This window comes from Pelophylax lessonae (genome assembly GCF_965119305.1).
Source record: "Pelophylax lessonae genome assembly, chromosome: 2".
Lineage (NCBI taxonomy): Eukaryota > Metazoa > Chordata > Amphibia > Anura > Ranidae > Pelophylax > Pelophylax lessonae.
The window spans coordinates 226,823,248-226,845,452 of NC_138769.1; the positions used below are offsets into that span (position 1 = coordinate 226,823,248).

Here is a 22,205-nt window from a genome sequence, read left to right on the forward strand (position 1 = left end):
AGGGGGTGCCTAGTCAGAGGACCCTGAAGCATTAGAGAGGGTACCTGCAGTTTGGGCCCTGAAGAGTCAGTGTACAGTGTGAAGTGTACAAAGTTGAGAGTTGCAGCAGCACAAGTAGCGACAAGGAGCTACCTCAGCCAGTGAAGGGTTAGAGAGAGCTGTTCAGTGACTTTTGAGCTACACTAAGTATCAGGAATCAAGAGTTCTACAGTCCTGGAGCTTCTGAGCTAACAATCCAAGTTAAAGTCGAGGTTTCAGCACTAAGTCAGTCAAGCAGCATTTGAAGCGTCAGGAAGCGCTGGCCGGCATTCAGCTGGCACCAAGACAGCGTTCGTGAGCATTTTTTGTATAAAGTCCCAGTTAAGCCTAGAAGAGCCAGAGGAGTATCCCACTCATTCCCTTCTCCCATTCCCTAAATACAATAAAACAAAACAAACCAAAGATGCCTGAATGGTCATTGTCTCAGTTCTCACACCTGGGTTCACAACTTAAATGTGTTGGAAGTGTTACCGGTACTTATGGCAGACCCAGGCCTGGAAATATTGCTACATTTATTTTTTGCACTAGTAATGGCGGCGATCAGCGATTTTTAGTAGGACTACGGCACTGTGGCAGACAGATCAGACCCCTAACTGACACTTTTGACACTTTGAGGGGACCAGTGACATTACTAAAGTAATCGCTGGCAGGGAAGGGGTTAACACCAGGGGGGATCAAAGGGTTAAGTGTGTCCCTAGGGGGTGCTTTTTATCTGTGTGGGGGGTGGACTTGCTGGATGAACACAGAGAACTGTGTTCCTAAATAGGAGGAACACAGGATCCCTGTGTTCATCACTGACAGAACAGCGGTCTGCCTTGTTTACATCAGCAGACCGCCGTTCTGTCTCCATGGGGAGCAATCGCGGTGCCTGGCGAACATCGCATCCACAAAACCTGCTGATTGGCTCCTCCTGTGGCCAATCAGCGCACGCCACCACTAGCTGTCTTACACAGCGACGTACAGGTATGTTGTTTCGCGGGACAGAGCCGACCTGCCACAGTAAAAGTACAGCAGCAGGTTGGCAAGCGATTAAAGACTAATTCCAAGTATGAATACCTAATACATATTTATATTGGTCCAGCTTGAGCCAATGTAACTGTATATACCTGTAGTATCCTCCTAGGTAGGTGCTTGGTAAAATCATCTATTGCTCCTTCTGCTTATCAGGGGAGCCTGATCTATTAGGTTGCCTATCACATGTTTCCAGGTGTGATTCACTGGGTCTGAGGGAGTGTCCCCACTGTATCGAATGAGGGAGCTTGTTGGACAGTGGAGGAGACCCAGCCAGTCACAAATTGGCTTTTGTGGGAGTCCCAGTGGGGGGGTATTCTTGCAATGCATCCTGGGATTGCTCATAAAAGCCGGGGGGGGGGGGGAACATGTGACAGGGTGTCTCTGGCGGGAAGCATAGTCCCAGGTGGAGGCAGACGGCTGTCTCTCCTCCTGCTGTGTATAAGGAAGGTGGTCTTAGGCAGTCGGCCTAATGAACCAGGTGTGGAGCTGAGCTGCAGAGGATCCAGTGGAGCTGCTGGCAGAGTCTCTCTGGAAAAAAAGTGTCAGTGAGTACTAAGGGACTTGCCAAAGGGTCTGCCCAGGAAGGGGGAACCACTCCAGAGAAGTCAGGAGATGAGGGAGGCAGCTCACACAGAGAGTTAAAGTAAAGGGGGTGCCGTGTAGAGAACCCTGAAGAATAGGTACAAAGGGGGTGCCAGGAAGGACCCTGAAGAGTGTTCTACATTACAGTACAGCTTATCTAAATACTTCTTCACTGCATAGTCAAGGTGAAGCAGCGGCCTTGCCACATTCAGTTATTCAGCAGTCCCAGCAAATTGTGCATAGTTATTCAAGTTGGAGTATCCCATTCATCCCTTCCCCTATCCAAGTTCTCAAATAAAACCACAAAAAAACAAAACTCCTAGACTGTTTTCTGACTGAGCCAAGCACTTTGAAAATGCTAAACTGTGATGTTGTTGCTATGGGTAACCCAGGGGAACCCATAACCAGCAGCTCCCATGGGAGTAGTGCTACATACCATATAGGGTTGCCACCTTTCCTTCAAACCAAACCCAAACACTTTTGTGGTGACCGGCTCTGCGCTTTCTTAATTCAACCTATTCAACTGAATGGGGCTACGCTGCAACCGTGTGCAATGCACATGGCTACAGCAGAGTGGCCTGGGGTTTTATGGGTTAAAAACAGGTGGTGAGGAGGAAACATAACACTTCTTCACCACCTAATACCTCTAAAAAATGATCCACCATGGACCACTCTTCAGAGTGCCCTGCGACTCCGTTAACACTTGTGGTTGGAGGACAGTGGAAATGAGAGGTGAGCTGTGTTTTTACTGATACCCAACCGTCCCCCTTAAAAGAGTTGTAAAGTCAGGAAGATTTTTTTTATCTTAATGCATTCTATGCATTAGGATAAAAAGCTTTCTGTGTTTAGCAGCCTCCCCATCACCCCCTAATAATTACCTAAACCCCATCTCTATCCAGCGATGTCCACGAGTCCCTCGGCTGTCTGAGACTCTCCCTCCTGGTTGGCTAAGACACAGCCACAGTGCCATTGGCTCCCGCGACTTCCAATCAAAGTCAGTGAGCCAATCAGGAGAGAGAGGGGGCTGCCCTGTGCAAAACCAACTGCACAGAGAAGGTAAGTATAACATGTTTTTTTTTTTTTTTTAAACAAAACTTTACAATCACTTTAGGCTGCAAAGGCAGCAGAGGAGGGTATACACATGCCGCAGCCAAAATGCTTTGCAAAATGTCGGCAAAAAGTGTGTTCAGTAAGCAGTAATGCCTGCCAAATGTGGCCCATCCAAGTGAATGGGGGCTTTCCGCATCCGTGTGCAATGCATTCAGTTGTGGGGCACGGCTGTGGGGTTTAAACAGGTGGTTAGGAGACGATATAACACCTCCTCACTGCCTGCAAATACCCTATAAAAAGCAATCCAAACGTTGATTGCTCTTTAGCGGGAACCACATGTGTAAATGAGCCCTGCTCAGCCATCCCAGTATATTCTGTGAAATCAGCAGGGAACTGGGGTCAGGAACAGGACTATTGCTGCAATTACAAAAAAACTTCTGCTCAGTTGGGCCAGGGGAAGGAACAGAATTTTTTAACCGCCGGACTCAAGCGTTTTATCTCTCGTGTTTCTTCGCACTGTTTCATGTTTATCAGACACCAGTGAAGCAGTTCAGACAATTTAATCAGGGTCCCGATGTCCACTTCTATACCAATCCATCGAGGCATGTAATTGCCAGGAATCGCAGCACATAGATTACTCTGCCTGAGCCCGAAAATCATCAAATAGTCCAGGTGGAGTATTCCTTGGGTTGCATTTCCCGGCAATTACAAGCCCCAGTGGATTGGTATAGAAGTGGACGTCGGCGTCGTCGGGACTCTGATTAAATTGTCGGGACTCTGATTAAATTGTCAGAACTGCTGCATAAGGATAAGAACACTTGTGCCTGATAAACATTAAAGCTGTATACACACTATAAAATTTTATTTAGACTTTTTCCTTTAGATTTACCAAAACCATATAATTTGAGGTCAAACCTAAAGACTTTCAACAATTTGTATGCAATCAGGTAGGTCCTTGCACTACATATTTGAAGGTAAATCTAAAGGAAATCGAACAACAAAAGTTGTATAGTGTGCATCCAGTTTTACTCATCATGTTCCTCCCCTGGCCCCAGCTGAGCAGATGGAGCCCAGAGCCACATTCCGGTCTGGATCATGTGTCCGAGGTCCAGGTGGACTGAGACTCGGACACATGATTCAAAATGACTCAAAACTCATACTGTCCGGGTAAATCCCGGACAGGTGGCAACCCTAATTCCATACCTGGCCGATCTCCCTGGAAGCTTTGGGAATCACTGAAGTAGACACGCCACTTACTGTATCTCCACTTGCTTCTAGCTTCAGTGCTGAGCAGCTGGCCTGATGCATTCTAAACACAGGTCAGCCATGAGGCGCGGGCACCATGCATCGCTACCACGCCACCACTTTGTCCAATGAGAAAATGCTTTGTAGGGCAGCCGCTCATGCGGGACCTGGAAACAAATAGAGATTACAAGTAGTGCTGTCTACTTCAGTGATTTGTGGCTTCCAGGGGCATTGGCCACGTATGGTATATACAGCTGGACCTTTGTAACTATATAGCCATACCTTAAATTCATCTTTAATTAAATGATGGCACTAGGATAACAATATTCTTCTTGTAGAACCAGGCCCAATTTAAAATGAATGTCCCACCTCTAATTAAACTTCATCATTCTTTGCCTAAAATGGCTTGCTGGAGGCACAGCAAAAATGTTTTCCCAGGAAATTTTTTTTTGGTTGCTAACCATGTACTTCCAGATTTGGGGGATGCCTGTGTCCACTACTGTGTAATCTGGTTCAATTTACCAGCCGCTACGTCACTACAGCTCTGAATGGACACAGTAATATTGGATGGTGAAGATCCTTCGGCTGGTGAAGCCCTCCAAGAGAACGAGGAGCAAAGTCACCAACATTGGGACCGGTCAGTATTATACCTCGTCTTTTACAAGGTGTCTGTTTTTTTCATCTTTTTTTAAAAGCTTTTTGGTCACATTATCTCCTTGACCTTCCACAGAAGTATATTCAGCTTTCTTGCTCTTGTGCAATACTGTGCAAATTTAGTTGGAGAAATCCCTGCAAACAGTGCAGTGGGTGTTCTAAAGCTTCTGATCTCAGGTCTGTATTTCTAATAAAGGTTGCCATAAGATGGTGCTAATTTACGCTAATTACTGCCAAATTGACCATAATTCAAGCATTGGGGTCCTCATCAGCACAACCAAAGTTGATTTTTCAATTGACTTTTGTCTAAGGAAAATAGTGGATCAAACAGTGGCTACATCCAATCATGTTCGGGTATTCTAACACAGTTGCCAGCTGTAAAGTCCCGTACACACGTACCGATCGTCGGCCAAACGATCGGCCGTCTTTTGTCCAGGGCTGTCCTGTCCGCTGAAAAGTGCAAAAGACTGCACACGAATTTTGTCGGCCAACAACAGCCGACTGCAGAAGTGATGTCATGTGATGGTTAACTTTCCGTGTCTTTTTTCTTCTCTGAGCATGCCCAGTCTTGCAAATCTGCTGATTGTCGGCCGAAATCTGTACTGACCGACGCACAATCGGCCGTTCTGTTGTCGGCGTACATAAATTTTAATGCCTGCAGGACAGATTCTGTTCGGCTGAAAATGCGCTGTCGGCTGTCGGAAGCATCATACTAACAAGCCGACAATCGGCCGATCGTTCGGCGGCCGAATATTTGCGGCTGACAATCGGTACGTGTGTACGGGGCTTAAGAATACAATAGAGAAGATTCCTTAATGTTCCTCTGTTTAACAAAAATGCGGGATACCATTAGCTTTCTTATAGATCTGTCTATAACATTTCTCTCTTATGGGCCATACACGCTATAAGATTTCCTGAAGACTTTTTCCTTTAGACTTACCAAAATCATATAATATGAGGTCAAACCTAAACACTTTCAATTTGTATGCAATCTAGTAGGCCCTTGCACTACATAGAAAAGGTAAATCTGAAGGAAAAAGTCTTCAGAAAGAGACAATTGTATAGTGTGTATGGCCCAAAAGATTTCTCAACTTTGTCCCGTGCCTAAATATGTTTATGGCTAGCTTTGCAGTGAGCGTTGCAGAGGGCCTTTGCACACTTTTCATAGGTAAATTGAGTTCCACTTTAATTGTATGCAATGATATTTAACAAAACAGCGGTAAGACTGTTCACATGTAAACTCCAAAGACACAAAAAAAAAAAAGGCTTCACTCTGCAATTTAGCATAGCAATAGTCCGGCCATGCCGCCCAGTCCTCCATTGTGATGCACAATCGCTCACTTTAAGTGAAAAGTGCGTCTACTACACTTCGTGATCTAATATTAGAGGTCGGGATTGGGTCATGAGTTTATTCTAATCACATGTATCAAAGCTTTATAGCTTTTCGCGTGGAGGAGGAGTAGATGACAAACAGAAAGTCACACTTGAAGCCTTCCTCTCCCTTACAGCAGCCCATGTACCATATGTCCCCACCCCACACATTTCACAACATGCCCCTGCACATCCACACTCCACTCCTGAATAATGAGCCAGCTAAAGGGATTGTTCTCACTGAGCTGTTTACACTGCTGTGAAACCATGTGTCATCACAGGACATTCCTCTCCTCTGCTGGAGCTCAATGAGCAATCATACTGGATCCAGCACAAGCTTGAAGACTGCCAGAGGAGAGCAGCGTGGATTTACAGCCTGCACCAACCTGGATTGTCTTGTGTGAAACCTCTGAACCTATTGTACAGTAAGTGCCCTGTTCTCTACTCTTTGATGCCGTTGTAACCGCAATTTGAATTTATTTGCCTTGAGAATGTAATTATCCTTGCAGCAGAGATTTAGGAGTGTGCAACTGTGTGTGTTCCTAGTTCTCAGACCCCTTGTTAATCAGAAAAAAATAGTCCTAGAGTTATGGACGCATACCACTGGTGATAAACTTGACATCTAAGCTTTAAAAACTGGTCGCAAAAGGAGTAATATTCTCTTTGTTTATAAATTAAGAGTTAAATAAAAAAATAACCAAATTTAAAAAAAAAAAAAATATATATATATATATATATACACACACATATATGTATTTTTTTTTTAGGTGTATGTATGTATGTATGTATGTATGTATGTATGTATATGTGTGTGTGTATATATACATATATATATATATATATATATATATATATATATATATATATATATATATATATATATTTCTCAGCAACGGCTGACTGCATCAATGCAGGTATTGAGAAAATGTTGTCACATCATCCCCTGCTCAGTGCACATAGGCTTTTTCAGGTTTTGTTAGTATAATGGTGTGGTGGTTGTTGTTGTTCAATAGCCTCTCGAAACACACAAACAGAACTTTTCAAATGCAGAGCAGGCGGAGGGCACTTCTTATCGCATTGTTGCGGGGACTGCTATGTGGGGCTAGAGAGTTAAATTAAAGGACCACTATAGCATAAAAAAAAAAATATTGGGGCAATTTATTAAAGCATTTGTAGCACATTTTCAGTGGTGTGTATGTAGTTAGAAGCCTTGTGCCATATTTTTGAAAACCGGTGACGTTTTCCATGATAGTCCCGAATCAAGGCGTTCAAGTAGTTCTTTGCAACACTTTTACTGTATGGCACTAATGTGGCAAATTCATAAAGAAATCCTGCCATATCGGTAATATGGATTGTGGGACTTGGGAGTAAATTTTGTTGCAGTACTGTCAGATTTTGACTTCACCTTGCCACACATGCTACAATCTGATTATCCTTTAGATCTTCCAACTATGAAGTGCAAGGGCTTACCTAATTGGATAGATTCTAGACATCGTTTTTGTAAATCTACAGTTGATTGTACGAAGAATATATGGACAGATTATAATGTGTATGGTGTCTCTTAGACTTACCATACCAGCGGTAGTAGACCGTGTCTCAAACTTGGTGGTCAGAGGGTGTAAATAAATTACATAGCACCTGTGATCAGTAGAAGGAGGAATAATACCCCATCACTGGTATCAGTAGGGGAAATAGTGCCCCATCATTGGGAGGACTAGTGCCCCATCAATGGGAGGAATAGTGCCCCACTGATGGTGTCAGCGGAAATAATGGTGCCTAATCTTTTGTTTCAATAGGAGGAATAGTGCCCCAAGGGCCAAATCCAGCCCATTGGCTGCAGTTTGAAGATGACTTCACAATCTGATTGTAAAATCTCTGTACAGTCACCTTTTAGACTTAGTTGATGACAGATCTAAAAGAGATTGTACAATCAGATAGTGTATGCATCACCTTGCGCAATAATCGGTCACAAGTTGCGATGCAATATCACTGTGGGGGAGATTTACTAAAACTGGAGCACTCAGAATCTGGTGCAGCTGTGCACGATAGCCAATCGGCTTCTAACTTCAGTTTGTTCAATTAAGCGTTGACAATAAAACCTGGAAGCTGATTGGTTACTATGCAGAGCTGCACCAAATTTTTACACTCTAGGTTTACGAAATCTCCCCATGTGACATTTCAATAAAGTTTAAACAAAAAAGTAGAAATTAAGTTTACAGTGCGATATGCTGTTTTTGGTGCATTGGCATTGCTCTAGACAAAGCGCACACCATATAATGCAACAGCTGGTGTGAGCAAGCCCTTAATGCATTTTAGGGTGATTGTGTATGCAGATAATAGGATCTCTCTCCCTTTGCACACAGATGTTTATTATTTCCCAATACATGTAAGTGCTGATCACTTTCATGTAATTGCTTAACACTTCTGCATTGGCGTGTACCCGAGCATGTGCATGCAGCGTATTTCCCAAATGAGCCACTTTCGCATTCAGGGAAATATGCCACGCATGTATGGGTAGTTGCTACTGCTGAAACGATCTGCCTTTACATGTGTATGCCTGGGTGCAGTTTTTCAATGGTATTGGCAGCACATGGGCCTGGGAAGTTTGTGGGCAAAGGTGCAAAAGAAAAGGTTTGGTTCCTCAAACCTTTTCTTTTGCATCTAACCAGGGATGATGGCAACCTAACCTATTTTACTGCATTATATCTCTAAATCCTACCTTGAATGTTTGTGGGCAAAGAAGCTAAGAAACAGCCATGTGCATGAGGCCTAAAGCCTGCAATTTTGGATTCTTCCTCCTTGATGTGAGGGCTATAACTGGTCCTAATTGATACATTGGTGTTTCCTTGCTGCAGCTTTGGTGCCCTGGTGAGAAGGCTCAATTCACAAAGCTAATCCACTACAAAAGTATAAATAACTATCTAGCCAAAATGTGAGAAAGTAAAGAATTGTTTTCTTACAAGGGCCTACCTGAGTTATCTATTCCAATTACCTGGGCCTAGCACTAGTTTGTAAATCTAAAGGAGATGAAATAATTGGCTTGCTACGTGATTTAATCCGGTTTGTGTATTTGTTCAGAATACAATACGAGGTGTCAGAAAAAGGATATTCGGCTTTATGAAGCATTTCCTTTTGAATCTAGGAGCCATTTATGAGTGTCCTGAATGAGTAAAATTGAGCAGAGTTGATGATTCTACACATTGTGTTTTAATATTTAATATATACATGCTGATTCACCCTGTCCACAAAGGATTATCCAATTACTGATTGCTTGTATTCGTAATTTGTGATTGCATTGTAATGGGGAAAGCCATCTGTGGGGCATTAGAGAGGTAAATAAAAGGCCACTATAGTAAAAAGTATTGGGTGCTTTTAATACAACATTTGTGGCATAAAAAAGAATCAACGTGTGATTTGATGTCAAGGATTGCATCTGGCTGTGTGTGGATCGATTGCTTACCTTTACCACAGCCCTTCTGTTCTATTGTTTGAAATTGGCCTACTGGGGAACCTGTTTGCCTTTTCAGTGAACCTCCTTGTCTAAACTGGCAATGGCCACTTTGGTTAGATTGACTTCTTTGCTTCTCTACACATATCTTTCTTTTGTGCTTGCTATATGCCTCAGAGCACTGATCATTGAACTGTTATTCGAGAACTTTGAAACTGTTGCTTGTGGCCATGTAAACAGCTTCTGATCTGTGAAAAAGCCTTGAAGCCGGGCCTAATCCTAATTGTGTGAGGACTATTGTCATGGTAGTGGGAACTGTTAATTGCTTCCTGTAAATGACTGAACATCTATATACAACTTTTTCCCAAATAGTATCAGAAATGTAGAAGCTTTTCTGATATTTTGTCTTTGTTTTGATATGACGTTCTTTGTTTGACATGAACAAGTTGGTATGTTGTACCACTGGCTCCCACCAGCCCTCTAAGGGGTGCTCAAAACTGGAGATGTTTCCTGGCTTTCCCGTCCTGCCAGCTCTTGATCGTAAATATCGACTGGGAGCTATTGCTGATAGGGCGATCACTGTGCTGAGGGTGCCAAGTGAAGCGCGTTCCAAGCACAAAAAAGAGATACCGGCTGTATACATGTATGTGGCAGCTTGGTGTTAAGGCCCACCCCTATTCTGCCACATATGTGTACAACTTGCGTTATGGGGTTCATTTTTAGGTAGCTTTTTTTTTTTATTTTTTTTTTACTTTATTTTAATTGTGTCCCATTCAGGAGAGTATATACCAGTGATGAGAAACCTTGGCACCCCAGATGTTTTGGAACTACATTTCCCATGATGCTCGTGCATTCTGCAATTTATTGGAGCTTCATGGGAAATGCAGTTCCAAAACATCTGGGGTGCCAAGGTTCGCCATCACTGCTATATACTGTCCTGTACATATATAACTGGAAGGGGGAGTAAGGCCTAATGTCACTGGCCCATGGCGGCAACTTAATAGCTGGCATATTTCAGGGCCTGGGAGAAAAAGCTACAGTGTACAGCCTCCCTTAGAATTGAATGGCTATACACAGGTAAACCTATTGGCTTAAACCCACACAGAGTATACCTGTATACAACTAGCATACAGCCATTCATTACCATGGCTGATTTTATGCTATAACCCTGTCTCCTGGATGCCGAAATACCCTTATGTGCATGAGGCCCGTTTCTCTCTAAAGCGAGGGGAAAATCTCCTCTTGTCCGTAAAACAAGTGTCTCCAATTAAAAATTTTGGATTTTGCCTCATTTCAGTCTCCGTGACAGTGGCCTTTTGGACAAACAGAGCGCGGTATCCTAGCTGGGATACAGATGGCAATAAAAAACCTGATAAGGGGTCTGACCTTTCGACACCCTGTCCAAAAAATGTAAAATACATGTTGACTTTAGATAAACTGTTAAGACATGAATATTTTTTTTTTTTAAATTGCCCTTGCATTTTAAAGAAAACCATTCTTAAGAAGAACGTGAAGGTTACAACTGCTGATTTCTCATTCTACAAATGCTATTCGCTTGGCTGTCATGCTGACCCTCTTAATCCAGCACTTTGAGTCGCTAACCAAATGAACAGCACGCTAATCAAACTAAACACAAATCAAGACTTGTATATTTCTCTAGTATTTCTAATCTGCTTACTTGTTCCAGGTCAGCGACCCAGGAAACATCAAAGCCAGAGGGTCAGCAAAATAGCCAGGCAACTAGCTAAGTGGTCCACAAATGATTCCCCAGTTGACACTTCCATGTATTTGTTTATGTACAAGGAATATTTTTGCTGTGATCTTCTTTTGCTTTCTTTATGACATCAGGGTGTAGCAAAATGGAGCATTTACCTTTGTCTTTGTTGCTGGTCTGGAATTTGGGATCTGATTTTTAAGATTAGAACAAACATCAAGACAATCATTCCTCCTCACCTCCACTTATCTGTGTATGCTGGCTGATAGAGATGCTGGAATGTTTATTTGCTCTTTTATCCGCAAAGATGAACAGAAAATCAGATGACAAATCTAAACACATTGCTTGTAACTATCTCCTGATATGATCATCTGCATGTCACGCACTCAGTGATTATTGTAGGATCCTAACTGAGAACAGGTACGTATGCACATAACAAATTCAGCTTTTTTTCTGACTTTGCTGGTCTTTTCTTGATCAGTTCCAAGGGGCCAACCAGTGTGGTAAGGTAACTGGCATTTTCCGAATCATTTAAAGGTCAACATTGGCTGTCCCCAATCCCTCTCTCAAGAAAAGCGCTGTGAAATATACAAATAAAGTGTTGGTGGAGATTCCTGCCACAGTATAAATGCCCCTATAGTTAAGAAAAAGAGATAGAGCTCCACTGATGAGCTCTGATGGGTCCTTGGGACAACAGCAATGTGTACAGTAAGGCCTCATGCTCACAGGGCGGGCATCAAAAATGCCACTTTTAAGGGCCTTTGACATTTATTTTTTCTGCCTTCAAACACCCCTCCATGTTAACCTATGTGCCCATGCACACATATGTGTTTAGAGGCAGGAAAAAAAATCACGTGCGCATTCAGGAGAGGAGTATTTTGGCAGAAAAAATGCTGGGTGCGTTTATCACTTGAGCGCTCATTCATTTTAATGGCTAGAATAAATTAATATTCTGGTCAATGGAATGAATGAACACCCAAAAGTTTGATGTGCCTAAACGTGTTTTTTACGTTGATTTTCTCCTGACAGAAGAAGAGACATTCAGAAAAGCTGGGCAAACATCCAGCGTGCATGTGGCCTGGAAAGAAAAGACTGCAGCAAGTTAAGATGCAAGACCATTTGTTAGTAATAATAGTATCAGTTGGGTTACAACATGTTTCTGAGGCATTACCATTTCCCCTTATCAGTGCTCATAAAAATACAAGGTGGTAAAAAAAACTTTACCAGAGCTGGTTATCTTGAAAAGGACTTCTAATGCCCAGTACACACGATCCGAAAATCGGACGACGTTCCGTCCGTTTTTGTTTGGTTGCTAGGAACTCTCAATTATATTCGCAAACGGGAGAGGTTACTTATCATACGAATTTTCTCGGACGATGATTCAAAAGCTTCCGGTATGCGTAACCACGCTGTAGCGTGTAAGGGTCGTTCTTTCGTTTCCGCTCATGTGATGTCTACTGCTCACCATTTTTTTCGGACGAACAACATACTAAAAATACGATTATCGTACGATGTGTTATAATGCGATCAAAATTTTTATGCTTGCACGACCGGATAATATCGGGCGAACTGTCGTGATCGCCTCTCGTAAGCTGTGTACTAACGATCCGATTATCGTCCGATCTTTTCACAAGCGTTATTTTTCGTCCGATTTTCGGATCGTGTGTACGGGCCATAAAGCCGGATACACACCATACAACTTGTATAATGTGTATCCATCTTAAGGCTCTGTCTACCAATACTGGGAGAAATTCAGAGGCTACCATGTTTTCATTCTTCTGAATATGCTAGTTGTCTAGCTTTCTGATTCTTTGACCTAAACAAGCATGCAGCAAGCAAAGTCAGAGTAAAGTCAGATGTTCTGATCTACATGCTTGTTTTTGGATCAGTGAGTCATTTTCAGAAGCCGTCGGCAATGGCAGCCTAAATATTCACTTGCACCTTTAGTTCAGTCAGTAGACGTTTCTGGTAATTTTCAGATGTAGACCAATGTCTCTACCAAGGATAGCCAGATGCACCATGTATTTTTAAAATGACTTAATAGCAGCAGTGTATTCACATATGATGACTATGGTGTGGTGCTGCCAACATAACAAGGATCAGCAGTTTTCTCTTTCAAGAAATTTAGAGCTTGTCATACACAGGGACTCCTTTTATTAAAATATACTGTATTTATAACCGATTTCTAAAAACTCATTTAATCCCTTGACACCAACTCCCACCGGCCCTATAATGGGTTCTGAAAGTCAGGGAGCAGAGGTCTTGATCATGTAACCACTGAGTTTGGATGTTGCAGCAGTCACATGATCGAGAGCCCTGAGCTGTGGACGGCCTTGTCAGCACCACATAGCATGACAAACTTTGAGAGAAAAAAAATCGATGAAGCTGGGTGGAAGGTTGTGGTCAAACAGTGACTGCATCCTATTGGATAAGTTGACTGTTTGGGTGCTGCAGCTGTCTGGATACATTAGCAAGGGAGATTCCCGCATCTGCACTGTTTAGCGTAGATGGGAGTATCAAGTGATTTAGTTCATTTTAGTATAGGTACTTTATGGCTAGCTTTAGGGTGACATACAGGTCAAAGTACCATTTGATGCTTACTAGGCCAGTGATTTTAATAGCTTTTTGTTCGTTCATTTGTAATGATGGATCCTCAGATCTTTCACTACACCAGGTTTCAGCTTTAAACCTAATCCCAGAGTTTGTAATTTTTGTGACCATGCCTGTCAACTGGGATGGTCTGAAGACGTCTAGCCAATGACGAAAAGCGTTAGATGGAACGCACGTCGTGACATCACATGAGCTCGGTGGAACGCAAGCCGGAAGTGCCGCTCTCCACACCGTAGCTCGCACATGTGACGGCGCTATATTCGATTTTTCTTGTTTCTACTCATTTTTATTTTACATTGGGACCTTGTTATGGCTTATCTGGATTTTGTGCAATAAATACATTTGTTGAAAAAACGGTACTGCACTATCTGGACCTTCCCTTTCTTTTACACATCCCTAATTGGAGGTGGATGACAGGAGGAGCGTTGCTGCAGGAAAAGGTACCTATCTGGAGGGAACGCATCCCGGCCCTGGGGGGTCACCAAAGCTCTTATGGTCTTAGTGTCATAAGGCACATAGGACCCACGTAATCCGGTGAGTGTGAAATTCGTCTATCTTGTCACGGTGGAGCACAAGGAGGGACACCAGGGATAGAGTGGAAAACCTATCACAAAGCACCAAGCACTACTCACTGTGCACTTTATTTTGAACTTTCATCACCAAGAAGTCACATTATTATAAACCTTTTGTACTTATATACTTCTTGCACTATATATGAACTTGCACCATTTTTAATTTATCATAATTTATATTTATACTTATTATCATATTTATTAATTATTGCAATCTTATTTTAAGTACATTTATATATATTTTTTTATATACCACCTGCATCTGACCTGCATCTGACCACGGGGTTTATACGCACTTTACATCTTCTTAATATTGTAATGATATAAATTAAGCAAGCGCTATAGATAATCCTATATAAACAGATTACTTCACATTTGATACACTGAATTTTACCTGATTCCAGTTGAACCTGCCTAAATTTGCGTCATAGGTGGTCTTGTCGCCACCTTTCTGTCTGACATCCCTCAATTGAAGAATCAAAGGGGCCAGGTGAAGGCTGAATAGAAAAAAAAATCTATATTTGTATAGCTAGCTGTTCTCAGTTTTATTACAATGTATCCCCCAACTGTAGCATATTGCCCCGTATATAAATAAAATAGGATCCTATCCAACTAGCTAACTAAGCAAATGAACAGAATGGGTCACAGTCTATATCATGTGGAGCAATTTTGAAGTTGTTGAGGGAACACCATGTAACTTTAAGAAATATGGAGGAACCCCTTACTGTAAATGCTAATCATTTTTCAAGCCACTGACCTTGAAAAAGTTTTTACCTTTTTGGTATGTGAACAGTGTTACCTGTTGATCCTACCAGAAATGTAGTGGACTCTGTCTTTCTGTGGACTCTGTCTGCACTGCACTGTACTATTTGCTTGTCCTTGAAGCCCTTTCATAATCGGTTGGAGTTACTATTTGTTCAGATGGCACATGCTAGAGTCCCTGTCCTCAAGGAGCTTACCTTAAATTGGTCCCTATCTCACATACATGTAATTAAGGTCCCTATCCCACATACATGTACATGCATACTATGGCCCAGTTGGACAGGAGTCATATACCCCCCAGCTTGTCTTTGGAGTGTAGGAGGAAAGCCACGCAAGCTCATGGAGATAGTTCTGGCTTGACCTTGAACCGAAGACAAGTAGTGCAAGGATGAAGTACTAACCACTAACTTGCTGTGATGTCCATTAGCCACCTTACTGATCAGTGAGCAAGTGACACAGAGCTGCAAAGCTAAATCAGAAAATCTCAGTGTCCCCAGCCTGGCTTTATAGTATGGCAGAGCTGTGGGAATTACAAATCTGGCAAAGCACAACTTACAGATCTTTTTCACGGGCTAACCAAAAACATAAACCGTATGCATTTTAGCTATGTATTTATTTTTTTGGCTTCAGCTCTATTGTAAATGCATCTGCACAGAGCTCAGCTATATAAATGTGTAGTCAGTGGTAGTTTAGCCTTTATCCTTGGGAATATTTTACATGGGTTTGGAAAGTAGTGCCCGTGAGAAAGTGGGATTGGTCTGGGCGTGTGGCCTCTTTTACTGCACCGGTGTACTTTTATTTATTTATTTTTTTATTTTTTATTATTTGCTTAAAAATGATGTGGTCATAGAAAACAGTACAACCCCATGACACAGCGTACTTCTCATCTAGCCATGCAGTGGAAGCTCCAAAAGCATGAAACGTGGCAAAACCAATATACCGTCTGCTCAAGTAGGATTAAGGGGGTGTCTAAAAAAACAAACCCTAAATAGGGGAATGAGCCGTGGGGTGAAGAAGAAGAGGGAGTAAGTTGAGAAATTGAAAATATTTAGGAAAAAGGCAAAAATGATGGGTAAGGGCCACCAATGTGCTTTTACCATATTTTTTGTTATTCTATCAGGTCATATGCTGTATTTGCAGTGTAGTCCAAGTATATTGCCTCTTCAGAGTACCGTAATAACTGGGAATACTTATTTATTTTCTCTATGACATTTTTTAGGGTGTATTTGTTTTTCTATAGCATGGGAAAGCTTCTCAGTAGAACTCCATTGTAGCAAATGGGAAAACTGGAGACGGAGATAACAGCTGATAACATACTGACGTCAAGTACTGCCTTAGCGACTACTACAGAGACTCACACAGATGGACTGCTATTGATCTCATCCTTGAAGTGAATATATTTATATTTTTTCGTATTTCCCAACATGTACTCCATGGTGGGGCAATACCTACATCGGTAGTGGCACATAGCAAGGAAGGAAACAGTGGGAGTTGGTTAGGCCTAAGGGTGCATTAGGAGTTGTGACAGGGTTAGCGCCCTTTCATGGTGTTAAAAGGGTTTTATGTCACCCACAGGATACTGTTTTAGATGGTCAGGAAGACCTAAGCACAAGGCCTAAGCAGTGGTTCTGCTAAAGAGAGCTAGGAGGATAAATATTAGCTTATCTTTTGTTACTGGTGGAAGGCAAAGGTAAACCATTTGTTCTGTTTGACTTTTTTTATTCTGTTTAATTTAAAAGCATGCCAACAAGCACATCTGGCATGGACTGTACCTACTGGGAAGTGTTGCTCTTGAGTGAAACAACCCAACACATTATGGAGTGTACAATGTAAAATTTGGGCTTTCTTCCAGCTCAGTTGCTGTAGACAGCTGACCATAGACATGAATGATTGTACGAGAGTATACACTGGTACTTGCATAAACCCACATACAATATGTATTATTTAATATAGACATATATTGTATGACTGTCTGGAATTGATATGTAAAATATCTGTACTCTATATGTGGTTTTAACAGCTTATATCCAAGTACAGCCGCACATAGCCTTTCAAGTCTATGGGTGGCTGTAAACACCTGGGTTTTTCTGGTGCAGAAAGAAGTCAGAATTTTACATCGTACACTCCTGATGTGCCCATGTGCATGAGACCTTAAGTTCTGCTGGTCATATGCCCTTCAATGTGATCAGTTTCACTAGAAGTTTTTTGAGTAGTTGTATTAAAACTATTTGTAAAATGCAAAAGTGCCTCTCTGTTCATTGAGGCCTACTTGAGAGTCAAATACAGCAGATGGTCGGAGTATCTCAAACACCCCACATTTTTATGGTACGCATGTTTATTTTCTTGTTTATCTTCTATTTTATTTTTATATGTTTTTGCTACACTGTAGGGTACATTTGTACATTTTTGAATCTGTACTATCCTCTTTTGTATTTGAAAAACTTTAATAAACTAAGATTGAACACAAAAACCGCAGGTGTTCAATTTGGACATTTTCAATAACAGCCTACAGTCTACAGCCTACAGTCGGAGGTAGGCGATTTGTGGCCCTCTACAAGCTACGTGAGGGATTGCATGACTCTGACAGATGCAGAAGCATGATGGGACATGTAGTTCTGCATCAACTGGAGGGCTGAAGTTGGCCTACCCCTGAATGTTTTAGCTTGTAGATCTTTTTATATCTGCTGCATAGCACATACAAATGGCAATGAAGTAGTTTGTAGTGTGCAGCCAATGCCATTACGAATTTACCCAACCATTCCGCCATCACATCCTATAAAATGTAGCATCCATGATCCTACTGCCATTAATCAGGGTTTCTGGATGGTGTTGGATTACCTGCCAAATTATTTGTAATCCCCTGTTTATTCAGAACAACTAATCTACTCTTGATTCTTTGTAAGACTCCTAAATTGGGCGAAAGTATGTCTAAAGGCAAATAGTTTTTTTATCTTTAGTTTTGGTTAGAGTGAAGAGGGATTAGAACACCTGTCAAGATTGTATTGCTGTCCCTCACTTTAGAGTCATTGCCTCTGACTTCCTGTTTTGGCTGTGGGACAGGAAGTGAAGGGAAATCTCCCCAATGAGACAAAGATGGCAAAAACTGATAGGGTTATATATCGTTCTTACTCTTTCAAAAAAAAAAAAAGTTTTTTCTTTTAGTTCTACTTTAAATTGGGCAGGATGTGTCCAGGTATAAACAAAGTGAGGGTTTTGTAAGATATATAGTATTTGTAAAATGTTTCAACTTTAATGGGTTTGGTAGGCTGTCTGTTCTTATACTGTATGTAAAATAAAGGCAAGGAGTAGTGTTTGCTCATTTTTGTAAAAAATGAGTTTAGTTTTATGATCTGCATAATGATTTGGAACCTGTTTGATACGTGCACTCGAGCGTTTTAGGAAAGGGCTGGCCCATAATTATAGGTGGATATAAGTCATGCCCTGCCCTTCCTATAGATCAACCAGCTTCGACAGACATTATTAAGACATTCAGTGAATCATTCATTAGGACAGATCCAAGTTTTTTTTGTTTTTTAATATAAGGGTTATTGCAAATCATAAATTGATCAATAATGTTTTCTTATCAAAGACTTTGGAAAGAATCACCAGCCTCGTAATATGTAAATGTAAAGTCTGCCATACATGGCTCCAGATTCATCTGATGCTTGCTGAAAAATTCAAGCATGTGGGTGCCTCTGTCAGCACCACCAGGCTCAACAAAGGTCATTCGACTTTTTTTTAAAGAGCCAGGTGAAAATTTGATAGCCAAATAGTGACTGCATAGAATCAAATGTGGCCATTGTTTGGTTTTTCTGACAGCTAGCAATCATAGCTAGCAGGGGAGATTCGTCCATCCGAGCTGTTTAGCGTGGATTAAGAATTTTGCTCTATTTATTTTGTTAAGCCTGCAGGATAGAAAAAAAAGAATTCTGTGTGTGTGTGTGTGTATGTCTAGCTTTAGGCTCCGTTCACATCTAGGCGTTTTTGGGCGATTTTCTGCTCTAAGCCTCAGCTCTTCAATTGCCCAACAAGACAAATACAATTAATTTCAATGGCCCCTGTACAAATCTTAGCATTCTGTCGCCTTAAGCAAAATGCCCGTCGCTCAAAAAAGTACATGAGATTCTTTTTTTGACAGATTACAGGCGTTATTTTTTTCATTGGTCACTTGTCAACCTTAAAAAAGCCTGCACAAAAACGCCTATAAAAATACCAGTGCCTAGATGTGAACGTAGCCTAAGGCTCTGTTTACATCTAGGCATTTTTGGATGATTTTCTGCTCTAAAGTGGGGTACACACTAGTAGAAAATCTGCCGAAAATTCCCGCCCGAGGTGAAATCGTCAGATTTTCGGCTAGTGTGTACACAACCTTCAGCAGCCGATCCCAACATTTTCAACGGAGGGACAAACACCAAAATTTTTATCGTCTGTCCCCAGACAACCAATTTTCGTTTAATGTGTATGCAGTACGTCCGTGAAAAATCGGATACGAAAGACCGCGCATGATCTGAAGTTGCTGACGACCGAGAAGTCTAGGAACAAATGTCCCCAAAAAAAAAAAAAAAATCGGAGGAGAAATTTCGTGAACATTTATGCACTGTCAACTAAAAACGGTTGAGAACGCGAGCATGAGAGAGAAAAATCTAAGGATATTTCGTCCGATTTTTGTAAAGTGTGTACGGCCCTTAAGCCTCAGCTCTAAAAAAGACAAATCCAACAGCCAACAAGACAAATCCAATTCATTTCAATGGCCCCTGTTCACATCTGAGCATTCTGTTGCCTTAAGCAAAACGCCCGTCGCTCAAAAAAGTACATAAGCTTCTTTTTTGGCAGATTACAGGCGTTTTACCTCTTTTAATTGCTCACTTTTCAACCTAAAAACTCCTGAAAAACGCCTGTAAAAATAGCAATGCCTAGATGTGATCGGTCACACGATCAGATTATCGGACGATCTTTTGTCTGTTTTTTGCTGCATGCTAGTCTCATATGGAAAGCGAAGAGGTTACTTTCATAAGAAAATTCTCGTACGACGGAATTCAACTTCAGAAGTGATGTCATGTGTTGAATTGTTTTGTATGTGTTCTTTCGTTTCTGAGCATGCGTAGTCTTGCTCTTATTATTTTTTTTTTTTCGGACAAAACTGTACTAATTAAACGAAAATTGGACGTTGTGTTCACGCACGATAAAAATTTTCTAGCCTGCTCATCCAGTTTTTGTCGTCTGAAAATTTGTAATCGACTGTTGAAAACACTATACTAACAATCAGAAAATTGGCAGATCTTTAGTCTGACGAAATTTTACTTCCGATTTTCGTATCAGGTGTACGGGCCCTTTAGAGTTGTTTTGAAATGTTTAAAAATGAATACAGCTTGCTCAGACATTTAACCACTGATTGCTGCAATGCCACTATTTTATAATCAATGGTATGACCAAATCAAGTCTGGATTTAAAAACATGTGCTGAAATAGGGAAACCTAGTTCTTGAAATAGTAAGCGTTGCAAGGAAATGAAAGTGTACGAGGAACTGTTGTGCATGGACACATGTTAAAGTATATGTGAACCAGAACAATGAAATGTCTCATTTGCTCTCTTTATATAGTACTTTGGTATATCTGTGTGATAGGTGCAAAAAACAAAGATTTTGTCAGAGCTTCAAAGTCTTTTCAGTGTCTTAAATGCCTGTATTTCAGTGTTGACCTATTTTTGTAAATGCTATAAACACAATGCTTTATGAGAGCTTCCTCTGCCGGCTAGAACAAAAGTTAGGATCCCAGCAGGGAGCTCTAAGGCCATGTGACCGCTGGAAAATTTCAAAGTCCGTTAACACCCTGTTTTGTATTATCATGACTTCTGCAGATTTTTTTAAACGGGGAATTTCATGCTGCTGTCACCATACAGTATCGGTTTTGTTTTTTAAATGTAGTAGCTAAAGGGTTTCTGAAGGATTTTAAACCATTTATGGTGGGCAATAATACCTTTCAGTAACACGGTGAGCATAATTGCAATGAAGTCGTAAAGTGTCCATTATTTTATTTGCTGTAGAACAAACCTGGCACTTTTCACTCACTTGTAAACCTTTCAGTGTGTCGGAAGACTACAACTGTTCAGGAAAATGTAACGGTAAAAGGCGTTTTATGACTTCCAGATTCCAAGCCATCAAGAAATTCTATTGGATGACATCATTATTTTGGAATCTTGTCAAAATGAAATGCCATTGGGCCTTATGTTTAAAAACTCACTGGATGGAAAGTGAAGATATTGGCGTATGTGTAGCTACACTTTACAATCTCTTTGATGGAGTGGAGGAGAGTTCTGTGTAGCTTTGGTGATCTGCCTATTATTGGATGCCCAAGGCTGTCCTTAAAAAGGTTGCTGTTTTTTATTGAGCGTAATAGCGACTGGTGATTATTTTTATTATTACATATGGGTCAAATAAAGTCTGTTGTGAACCATCATCCAAATGTGTTGTTTTTGTTTTTTTTCCCCTCCATATGTAAGAGCCGGTTCACATTATGGCGACACAGCTCCTTACTACTTCGGGGGCGACTTGTGCATTACATTGCACCACGACTTCGGAGCGACTTGCAGGGACTTCACATAATGGAAGTCTATGCAAGTCGCTCCGAGGTCGCCCCGAAATAGTACAGGACCCTTTTTCTAAGTCGGAGCGACTTGTGTCGCTCCTATTAGAACGGGTCCTGTAGCGGTCAATGGACCGCGAGGGAGCGCGACTTGTCAGGCTGACAAGTCGCGCTCATGTGAACCGGCTCTCATACTAAGTGTGTTTTTCTGGTAAGAGCATAGCGTTTTTGTATAGACTGCGTTGGAAGCTGGAGAAGCCCATTTCTCCCTCACTGTCTCCTCTTCTCAAGTTGGGAGGGGGGGGGGGGTAAAAGCATGGCAGTGACACTTATCTTTTACTACTACTTTAACCATAACTCCCAACTTTCCCTCTGTTCATCTTTCATCCTCATTTGTCCCTCATTTTGTTCTGATCTATATAGTTGTACAGGTGGTCCTCAGGTTACAAACAAGATATGTCTGTAGGTTTGTTCTTAAAGAGGAGTTCCGCCTTCCCCCTAAAAAAAATTAAAAGTCAGCAGCTACACATACTGTATCTGCTGACTTTTAATATTAGGACACT

General features: G+C 41.5%; 1 protein-coding gene across 2 annotated transcripts in view; it reads left to right on the top strand.

Annotated features, from left to right (window-relative positions):
* The first annotated feature begins 6,120 nt into the window (after nt 1–6,120).
* DENND2C (DENN domain containing 2C) overlaps nt 6,121–22,205 on the top strand; it is a 62,252-nt gene continuing 46,167 nt past the window's right edge. For both annotated transcript variants that reach the window (XM_082247739.1, XM_082247740.1), the window contains exon 1: nt 6,121–6,380. The gene's annotated coding sequence lies outside the window, so the exon portion shown is untranslated. The remainder of the gene's footprint in view (nt 6,381–22,205) is intronic.